The sequence below is a fragment of the Moschus berezovskii genome, chromosome 10, assembly GCF_049115385.1.
Source record: "Moschus berezovskii isolate FMDL1 chromosome 10, NW_MosBer_1.0, whole genome shotgun sequence".
NCBI classification, from domain to species: Eukaryota; Metazoa; Chordata; class Mammalia; order Artiodactyla; family Moschidae; genus Moschus; species Moschus berezovskii.
This window is the reverse complement of record NC_142469.1, coordinates 97228345-97238765: the sequence shown is the minus strand read 5'-3', so window position 1 is coordinate 97238765 and position 10421 is coordinate 97228345. Positions and strand designations below refer to the sequence as shown.

At 42.9% G+C, this 10421-nt stretch overlaps 1 pseudogene; it reads left to right on the top strand.

The window, feature by feature from the left end:
• Positions 1 to 386: 386 nt before the first annotated feature.
• Positions 387 to 7452, top strand: LOC148776364 (ankyrin repeat domain-containing protein 26-like; annotated as a pseudogene).
• The last annotated feature ends 2969 nt before the right edge of the window (positions 7453 to 10421 follow it).

Below are 10421 nucleotides of genomic sequence, written 5' to 3'. Positions count from 1 at the left end.
CCATGGATTATATAGTCCATGGAATTCTCCAGGCCAGAATACTGGAGTGGGTAGCCTTTCCCTTTTCCAGGGGATCTTCCCAACTCAGGGATCGAACTCAGGTCTCCTGCATTGCAGGGGGATTCTTTACCAGCTGAGCCACCAGGGAAGCCCCAGACTCTACTACAAAGCCACAGTCATCAAGACAGTATGGTACTGGCATAAAGACAGAAATATAGATCAATGGAACAAAATAGAAAGCCCAGAGATAAATCCACACACCTATGGACACCTTATCTTTGATAAAGGAGGCAAGAATATTCAACTGAAGCCAGATCTTAACAGGAATGTTGTCCAGGCTTTATTAAAAATAACTTATATAAACTTACGAGTAGAGACGGGGCAGTATGGCCCGACAGGTCTCTGTGCCTACATGCGGGAATGCGCACAGGCGCACTGTGATTAGCGGCGTCATTTAGCTACGACTCTTCTGGGCTGAAAGACTGGAAACCACAGAGCTTCCCAACTGGGATATTGTAGGGGGACTGCTTAGGTGCATCTGTAGCATTAGTATTGGGTTTCGGGGACTGTGAAGAGCCGAAGGGGAGGTGAGGTGTTTTTGAAGCTCGTGGACTCTGTGCTGAAAAAGATTTTTGGTTTTGGGAGTAAGAAGGGCGAGTCGCCCTTAGGATCCTCCATCAGCCCGGGGAGAGATGGCGGTCATAGAATCAACTTCCAACCCGGGTATCGCATCCGAGACAAGGACCTCAGAAAGATCCAGAAAACTGCCTTTGTAGGAAACGTAGCCAAAGTGCAGCAGATTCTGGTGCTGGGGAAGAACAGCCTGAACGACAGGGACAGTGTGAACAGGACTGCCCTCCACTTGGCCTGTGCCAATGGCCATTCAGCAGTGGTATCGCCTCCTGGAAAGAAAATGCCTGCTTAACTTCTGTGACAATGAAAACAGGATAGTGCTGATGAAGGCCGTAGAATGCCAAGAAGAGGAGTGGGCGACTCTTCTGCGGGAACATGGTGCCAACCCAAATGTCATGGATGTCAGTGGGATCACTGCTCTCCACTATGCTGTCTTTTGCCAGAATATATCACTCACAGCAAAGCTGCTTTCCTACAATGCCGATATAGCAGCCAGGAACAAGGATGACCTCACACCACTGTCACTTGCTATACGTGAAAGGAAACAGCAAATGGTGGAGTTTTTAGCAAAGAAAGAAGCAAATATACATGCGGTTGATAAGATGAAAAGCATTCGCCAACTGATTTCTGAATATAAAGAAGAGAGACCTAAAACTCCTCCTGAATACAGCAACCCAGAGAAGGAGAGTTCTGAAGAATACTCTTTAAGCAGGTTTTCCAACAAACCTGATGTTGATTCATGGCCTACATCGGATGATGAAGACTTAGATTTGGAAACCAAGTAAGTACTGAAAAGTGAAAGTGAAGTCTCAGTCATGTCCGACTCTTTGTGACCCCATGGACTGTGGCACGCCAGGCTTCCCTGTCCATCACCAACTCTTGGAGCTTGCTCAAATTCATGTCCATCGCGTCGGTGATGCCATCTAACCATCTCATCCTCTGTTGTTCCCTTCTCCTCCTGCCTTCAGTCTTTCCCAGCATCAGGGTCTTGTCTAATGAGTTGGTTCTTCACATCAGGTGGCCAAATTACCGGAGCTTCAGCATCAGTCCTTCCAAAGAATATTCAGGACTGATTTCCTTTAGGATGAACTGGTTGGATCTCCTTGCAGTCCATGGGACTCTCAAGAGTCTTCTTCAACACCACTCAAGAGTCTTCTCCAATACCACAGTTCAAAAGCATCAGTTCTTTGGCACTCAACCTTCTTTACGGTCCAACTCTCACATCCATACATGACTGCTGGAGAAGCTATAGCTTTGACTAGATGGAACTTTTTCAGCTTTTTAACATGCTGTCTAGGTTGGTCATAACTTTTCTCCCAGGGAGCGGGCGTCTTTTAGTTTCGTGGCTGCGGTCACCATCTGCAGTGATTTTAGAGCCCAAGAAAATAAAGTCTGTCACTTAGTGGTGGTTTTGTAGGACAGGCAGAAAGAGGACTGTATCTTCCAGTTCTGAGAGCTCCTTATCCTAGGCACCTTTGCAGAGCTTTTCGAGTGTGGCCCCAACAAGGGTCCTCCTGCCTGCGGTCCTTGGAGCCAATTGAAGGAGAACACATTCATTTCAAAAGCAAAGGAAGGTTTTCTTCTTTGATTAAACAAGTAAGATGTAGGAGCGCCCAGTCCAGAGCGCACCGCTCCGGACACGCCGCTTTATGGAGATCTCGTCAGTGGGGAGGGGAGCGGGCGGAGTTCTCGCGGGGCTGGCGCTACTCACGCTCCAGATCCCAGTACACTTGGTATAAAGGAGGTAAAATGTGTGAATCACTCAGTTGTGTCCAAATCTTTGTGACCCCATGGGCTGTAGCCTGCGAGGCTCCTCTGTCCATGGGATTCTCCAGGCAAGAATGCCAGAATGGGGTTGCGATTCCCTTCTCCAGGGGATTTTCCTGACCCAGGGATTGAACCCAAGTCTCCTGCGTTGCAGGCAGATTCTTTACCATCTGAGCCATCAGGGAAGATATAAAAGAGGGAACACATCCACATTTTGAAACTATGAAAGCAAAGGAATGAAAATGATGTGCACAATCATAGTGAGAAGGTTGCAAATAAAGCCCACATCTTTCAATTTGCTGTGAGGATATTCTTTTAAAACAGTTCAAAGCTAATAGTATTATATGCAGTACACTTTGACCTCCAGCTGCAGTAGCATTCATGATTATTAACCTCCTCACAAGTTCCAAAAGAACTACATCTCCACCAATTGGTGAAGAAGAAAAAATAATACCACTTGTCTTTTATTTCTTATTCCAATCACATACCCACATTTCCCTCATTAAAGGATGTCTTTGTAACCCTTTGCTATGATTAGTTCAAGAATTCCAGCTTAGTTGTTTCAAGAGTTCAATTTTGGTTATGAAGAGGCAGCCAGAATGTATTTGTATGTTTCAGAGGTCCCTTTTTCCTGCCAGAACTGCTGCTTTCCACATCCTAAATCAGGGGTCCTCAACCTTTAGGATCTAATGCCTGATGATCTGAGGTGAAACTGATGTAATAATAAAAGAAATAAAGTGCACAATAAATGTAATGGACTTAAATCATCCACCCCACCTTCATCCATGGTAAAACTGTCTTCCACAAAACTCGTCCCTGGTGCCAAGAAAGTGGAGGACCACTTTCCTACACTGTCCCTGTGAAACCACGGGGCTTCAGACTTCAGGCAAGAAGCCTGCTGCTACCAAGTATCTCCACTCTTCTTGATGGTTTGGTTTTGCTGATTGTGGCTTCAGGGATACAGTGAGAAATAATCCTCTGTTTAAGAAGCAAGTCTCATTCTCTTGCAATTGGTCGACTTTATACAATATCTCACCCAATGTCAATGAAACTTAAGGAAAAACTAAGCTATCAGAAGTTTTGTTTCTCTCTGGTTTTGCTTCCATATAGCCAGGAGCAGCACATAGCCACCTATGAAATACCTTCTTAAAATGACCTTTCAATAACTGACCACAAAAGAGCAGGCAGTCCCTTTTTTCAGTTTATAAGCCTACTTCTATGCCCCTGTATTAATCACACTTCAGTTCAGTTCACTTCAGTTCAGTCTCTCAGTCGTGTCCGACTCTCCGCGACCCAATGAATCACAGCACGCCAGGCCTCGCTGTCCATCACCAACTCCCGGAGTACACTCAAACCCACGTCCACAGAGTCGGCGATGCCAACCAGCCAACTCATTCTCGGTCGTCCCCTTCTCCTCCCGCCCCCAACCTTTCCCAGCATCAGAGTCTTTTCCAGTGAGTCAACTCATCGCATGAGGTGGCCAAAGTATTGCAGTTTCAGCTTTAGCATCAGTCCCTCCAATGAACATCCAGGATTGATCTCCTTTAGAATAGACTGGTTGGATCTCCTTGCAGTATAAGGGACTCTCAAGAGTCTTCTCCAACACCACAGTTCAAAAGCATCGATTCTTCGGCGATCAGCTTTCTTCACAGTCCAACTCTCACATCCATACATGACCACGGGAAAAACCATTGCCTTGACTAGACGGACCTTGGTTGGCAAAGTAATGTCTCTGCTTTTTAATATACTATCAAGTTTGGTCATAACTTTCCTTCAAGGAGCAAGCGTCTTTTAATTTCATGGCTGCAATCAGCATCTGTAGTGATTTTGGAGCCCAAAAAAATAAAGTCTGATACTGTTTCCACTGTTTTTCCATCTATTTCCCATGAAGTGATGGGACCAGATGCCATGATCTTTGTTTTCTGAATGTTGAGCTTCAAGCCAACCTTTTCACTCTCCTCTTTCACTTTCATCAAGAGGCTTTTGAGTTCCTCTTCACTTTCTGCCATAAAGGTGGTGTCATCTGCATATCTGAGGTTATTGATATTTCTCCCAGCAATCTTGATTCCAGCTTGTGCTTCTTCCAGCCCAGCGTTCCTCAAGATGTACTCTGCATATAAGTTAAATAAGCAAGGTGACAATATACAACCTTGACATACACCTTTTCTTATTTGGAACCAGTCTGTTGTTCCATGTCCAGTTCTGACTGTTGCTTTCTGACCTGCATACAGGTTTCTCAAGAGGCAGGTCAGGTGGTCTGGGATTCCCATCTCTTTCAGAATGTTCCACAGTTTATTGTGATCCACACAGTCCAAGGCTTTGGCATAGTCAATGAAGCAGAAATAGATGTTTTTCTGAAACTCTCTTGCTTTCTCCATGATCCAGCGGATGTTGGCAATTTGATCTCTGGTGCCTCTGCCTTTTCTAAAACCTGCTTAAACATCTGGGAGTTCACGGTTTACATACTGCTGAAGCCTGGCTTGGAGAATTTTGAGCATGACCTTACTAGCGTGTGAGATGAGTGCAATTGTGTGGTAGTTTGAGCATTCTTTGGCATTGCCTTTCTTTGGGATTGGAATGAAGACTGACCTCTTCCAGTCCTGTGGCCACTGCTGAGTTTTCCAAATCTGCTGGCATATTGAGTGCAGCACTTTCACAGCATCATCTTTCAAGACTTGAAATAGCTCAACTGGAATTCCATCACCTCCACTAGCTTTGTTAGTAGTGATGCTTTCTAAGGCCCACTTGACTTCACATTCCAATTAAATAAAGACTATTCCTTTTATTCTTGTTGCAAAAGAGACTGTAACTTGTAATATTAAATGTGTGTGTGTGCTCAGTCACTAAGTCGTGTCTGACTCTTTGTGATCCCCACCACGCTCCTCTGTCCAAGGGATTTCCCAGGCAAGAATACTGGAGTGGCTTGCCATTTCCATCTTCAGGGGGACTTCCTGACCCAGGGACTGAACTCACGTCTCCTGCATTGGCAAGTTAATTCTTTACTACTCAGCCACCTGAGAAGCCCTGACATGCTAATTTTCCATTCTATAACAATAACACATGATCGAGTCAAATTGGAGACACAGAAAATATTCCAAGTTGAAAAAATGAAGTCCTATTTTTACATCTTCTTGATGACACACTGAAAAAAAAATGATAAAGATGTTTTAATATATAAATATTACTATTTGCTGAAAATATTACACTCATGAGTTTTTCTCTTGGGATTCAAAGCATTTTACAATGGAAAAGTCTCTGGGTGAAAAGGCAAGAGTCATGGCCAGGGCTCTCTGCTTTTCTACTGGTTAACTGTGTCATCTTAACCTAGTCATGAGGCTTCCTGAACTTTATCTCTAAAATTAAGGCATTAAAATTTATGTAAACCTAAAATTCTCCAGTTACCGAGTTTCTTTGTAAAAGAACAAAAGTTTAGCAAATATTCAGATCAAGAAATCCTTGTCTATCATTCTTTTAAAAAAATATCTGCACACATAATTAGCATTTCATTTCCATAAATATATACTGGGCACTTGCGTTCAAGGCATTGTCAAGTCTAAGTATTGTTGGAGATGTAAAAGGAAAAGTCTTCAAGTTTTGATGCAGCAATGGAAATTAGAAACTTGTATGCTGATTTCTGAATTTGTGATATGCAATTTAAGGCCACAAGCAAACCATACCACAAGAACCTGCTATTTTGACTTTTATTCTCGTGACCTTTTTAGTAATACACATCATTGAATAAAGCACCCTCTATCCCTTGCCTCTGAAAATCTATACCATCTATGAGAGAGTAGAGTGACTTGTTATGACATGTACAGTTAACATGGCATGTATAAAAAAATTTTAAATACATATATTTTATTGAAATATAGTTGGCCTACAACGTTTCCGGTGTACAGCAAGGTGGTTCAGTTATACAAATATGACATGTACAAAAATTTCTTTAGTTAAAAACATTTTGCAAGATTCCCCATTCATTAATTTATGTCAGCATTGATGCAAAGCACTATTTTAGTGACTGTGAAAGACCAAAAGTAAGTCAATTTTGGTTGTTCACCTCCAGGAACTCAATCTAAGAATATAAAAAGGCATGGAGATAAGTAACTCTAAGTAAGGGCTAATGTGATTGTTATAGGAATAGAAAATAAGTTCAAGGAACTGAGATGTTTCCCTGATGTGAAGCTGGTTGGATTCTGTTTGAAAAAGGACAAAGATTAACAGAAACAGATATGAGGGTGAAGAAGCCTGTTACATTAAAATAAAATTAATATAGGAGAGTGCAGAGAAGGAAAAAGAAAAGAAGAGTGTCCACATTGCTCAGGAGATCCATCTTAGCATAAAAGGCATACAGCAGACAATCTCTGGGCACATCTGTCTACATGGTAAATGAAGTGTGGATTTCAGACACACGAGTTGTGATGAGGGATGCGTGTCATTACACTGTTACCAAATGTATGTGTAGACAATGAATGTCAGAAATGAGGACCTTAAAAACAGTAATTGCAGGTCTTCCCTGGTGACTCAGTGGTAAAAAAAAAAAAAAAAATCCAACTGCCAATTCAGGAGACATGGGTTCAATCCTTGATCTAGGAAGATCTCACATCCAGCAAGACAACTAAGCCCGAGAGCCCCACCTATTGAGCCTGTGCTTTAGAGCCCGGGAGCCTCAAGTACTCAACCCACATGCTGCAATCACTGAAGCCCATGTGCCCTAGGGCCCGTGCACTGCAATAAGAGAAGCCACTGCAGTGAAAAGCCCAAGCATCACAACAAGAGAGTAGCCCCCACCCTCCACAGCTAGAGAAAAGCTCGCACAGCAAGGAAGACCCAGCACAGCCACAAATAAATAAATAAAATTATAAAGAGTAAGTGCAATGAGAAGATCCAAAAATCTTCATTCAGAAAAGTAAATTATAGAACATACTGACTGCTTTGATTACTCTACCAAAAAAGAACTCATAACTCATGTACCCTTCTCTGCATTTTACAGATGAGAAAATAAGTCCAGAGAGCTTATATGACTTTGCCCGAGATCAGAGAGTCTATAAATGATGATACCAAGATTAAAGTTCAGATTAATCTGATTCCAGGGTCAATGTTCTTTCCATTTTATTGACTTCTCTCTGAATACATTTATAAATCAGAACAATGAATAAATGGCAAATATAAGAAATGTAGAAGAAAGGTAATAGACAAGAATCAGACACACACACACACATACACACACAATATCCTTATAATTATAGTTATCCAGTGGCTCAAAATTCAGAAAACTAACATCATAGCATCTGGTCCCATCACTTCATGGCAAATAGATGGGGAAACAGTGGAAACAGTGGCTGACATTATTTTACTGGGCTCCAAAATCACTGCAGATTGTAATTGCAACCATGAAATTAAAAGATGCTTACTCCTTGGAAGGAAAGTTATGACCAACCTAGACAGCATATTGAAAAGCAGAGACATTACTTTGCCAACCAAGGTCCGTCTAGTCAAGTCTACGGTTTTTCCAGTGGTCATGTATGGATGCAAGAGTTGTACTGTGAAGAAAGCTGAGTGCCGAAGAATTGATGCTTTTGAACTGTGGTGTTGGAGAAGACTCTTGAGAGTCCCCTGGACTGCAAGGAGATCCAACCAGTCCATCCTAAAGGAGATCAGTCCTGGGTGTTCATCAGTAGGACTGATGTTGAAGCTGAAACTCTAATACTCTGGCCACCTGATGTGAAGAGCTGACTCATTTGAAAAGACCCTGAACTGGGAAAGATTGAGGGCAGGAGGAGAAGGGGACAACAGAGGATGAGATGGTGGGATGGCATCACCAACTCAATGAACATGGGTTTAGGTGGACTCCAGGAGTTGGTGATGGACAGGGAGGCCTGGCGTGCTGCGGTTCATGGGGTTGCAAAGAGTTGGACACGACTGATTGACTGAACTGAACTGAAGTGGGAAATAAAGGTAGAAAAGACAAAACTGCACAAATCAAAAGAGAGTTGTGTGCTCAGTTGTGTCTGACTGTTTGCGACCCCATGAATCGCAGCACGCCAGGCCTCCCTGTCCATCACCAACTCCTGGAGTCCACCCAAACCCATGTTCGTTGTGTCAGTGAAGCCATCCCACCATCTCATCCTCTGTTGTCCCCTTCTCCTCCTGCCCTCAATCTTTCCCAGAATCAGGGCCTTTTCAAATGAGTCAGTTGTTCGCATCAGGTGACCAAAGTATTGGAATTTCAGCATCAACATCAGTCCTTCCAATGAACACCCAGGACTGATCTCCCTTAGAATGGACTGGTTGGATCTCCTTGCAGTCCAAGGGACTTTCGAGAGTCTTCTCCAACACCACAGTTCAAAAACATCAATTCTTCAGTGCTCAGCTTTCTCTATAGTACAACTCTCACATCCATACATAACCACTGGAAAAACAAATCATTAGGAAAACAATTTTTAAGATTCTTAAAAGAATGTGTGTGCTAAGTTGCTTCAATTGCATCCGACTCTTTGCAACCTAGGGACTGTATTCCACCAGACTCCTCTGTCTGTGGAATTCTCTCCATGCCCTTCTCCAGGGGATCTTCCTGACCCAGGGATTGAACTCGAGCCTCTTACATCTTCTACAATGGTAGGTGAGTTCTTTACCTCTAGTGCTACCTCAGATCAGATCAGATCAGTCACTCAGTCGTGTCCGACTCTCCGCGACCCCATGAATCACAGCACGCCAGACCTCCCTGTCCATCACCAACTCCCGGAGTTCACTCAAACTCATGTCCACAGAGTCGGTGATGCCATCTAGCCATCTCATTCTCCGTCGTCCCCTTCTCCTCCCGCCCCCAACCTTTCCCAGCATCAGAGTCTTTTCCAGTGAGTCAACTCGTCGCATGAGGTGGCCAAAGTATTGCAGTTTCAGCTTTAGCATCAGTCCCTCCAATGAACACCCAGGACTGATCTCCTCTAGAATGGACTGGTTGGATCTCCTTGCAGTGTAAGGGACTCTCAAGAGTCTTCTCCAACACCACAGTACAAAAGCATCGATTCTTCGGCGATCAGCCTTCTTCACAGTCCAACTCTCAAATCCATACATGACCACGGGAAAAACCATTGCCTTGACTAGACGGACCTTGGTTGGCAAAGTAATGTCTCTGCTTTTTAATATACTATCAAGGTTGGTCATAACTTTTCTTCCAAGGAGCAAGCGTCTTTTAATTTTGGAGCCCAAAAAAATAAAGTCTGACACTGTTTCCTCTGTTTTTCCATCTATTTCCCATGAAGTGATGGGACCAGATGCCATGATCTTTGTTTTATGAATGTTGAGCTTCAAACCAACCTTTTCACTCTCCTCTTTCACTTTCATCAAGAGGCTCTTGAGTTCCTCTTCACTTTCTGCCATAAGGGTAGTGTCATCTGCATATCTGAGGTTGTTGATATTTCTCCCACCAATCTTGATTCCAGCTTGTGCTTTTTCCAGCCCAGCATTCCTCATGATGTACTCTGCATATAAATTAAATAAGCAAGGTGACAATATACAGCCTTGACGTACACCTTTTCCTATTTGGAACCAGTCTGTTGTTCCATGTCCAGTTCTAACTGTTGCTTCCTGACCTGCATACAGGTTTCCCAAGAGGCAGGTCAGGTGGTCTGGGATTCCCATCTCTTTCAGAATGTTCCACAGTTTATTGTGATCGACACAGTCAAAGGCTTTGGCATAGTGCTACCTAGGAAGTCCCTTAAAAGAACAGGAAATGCTAAAAAACAAGGCTATCAGTTTTATTCCATAAGCCATTGAACCAAGATAGGACTACTGTCCCATCATTAACTAAACTGAAAAATCTAACTACAATGGATGTGAGGGTGGCAGAATAAAAGAAATATGCCAAAATGTTAACATTTTTTAAAACTATCAGTAAGTGAATTTTCTCCTTTTCCCTTTAATTATGTTTGTAAAAGTCATAGTAACCTCACAGTTCATTCTAAATTATTACAAAGTGACACATTATGATTTGATACACTTGTAAATTTGATATACATGCA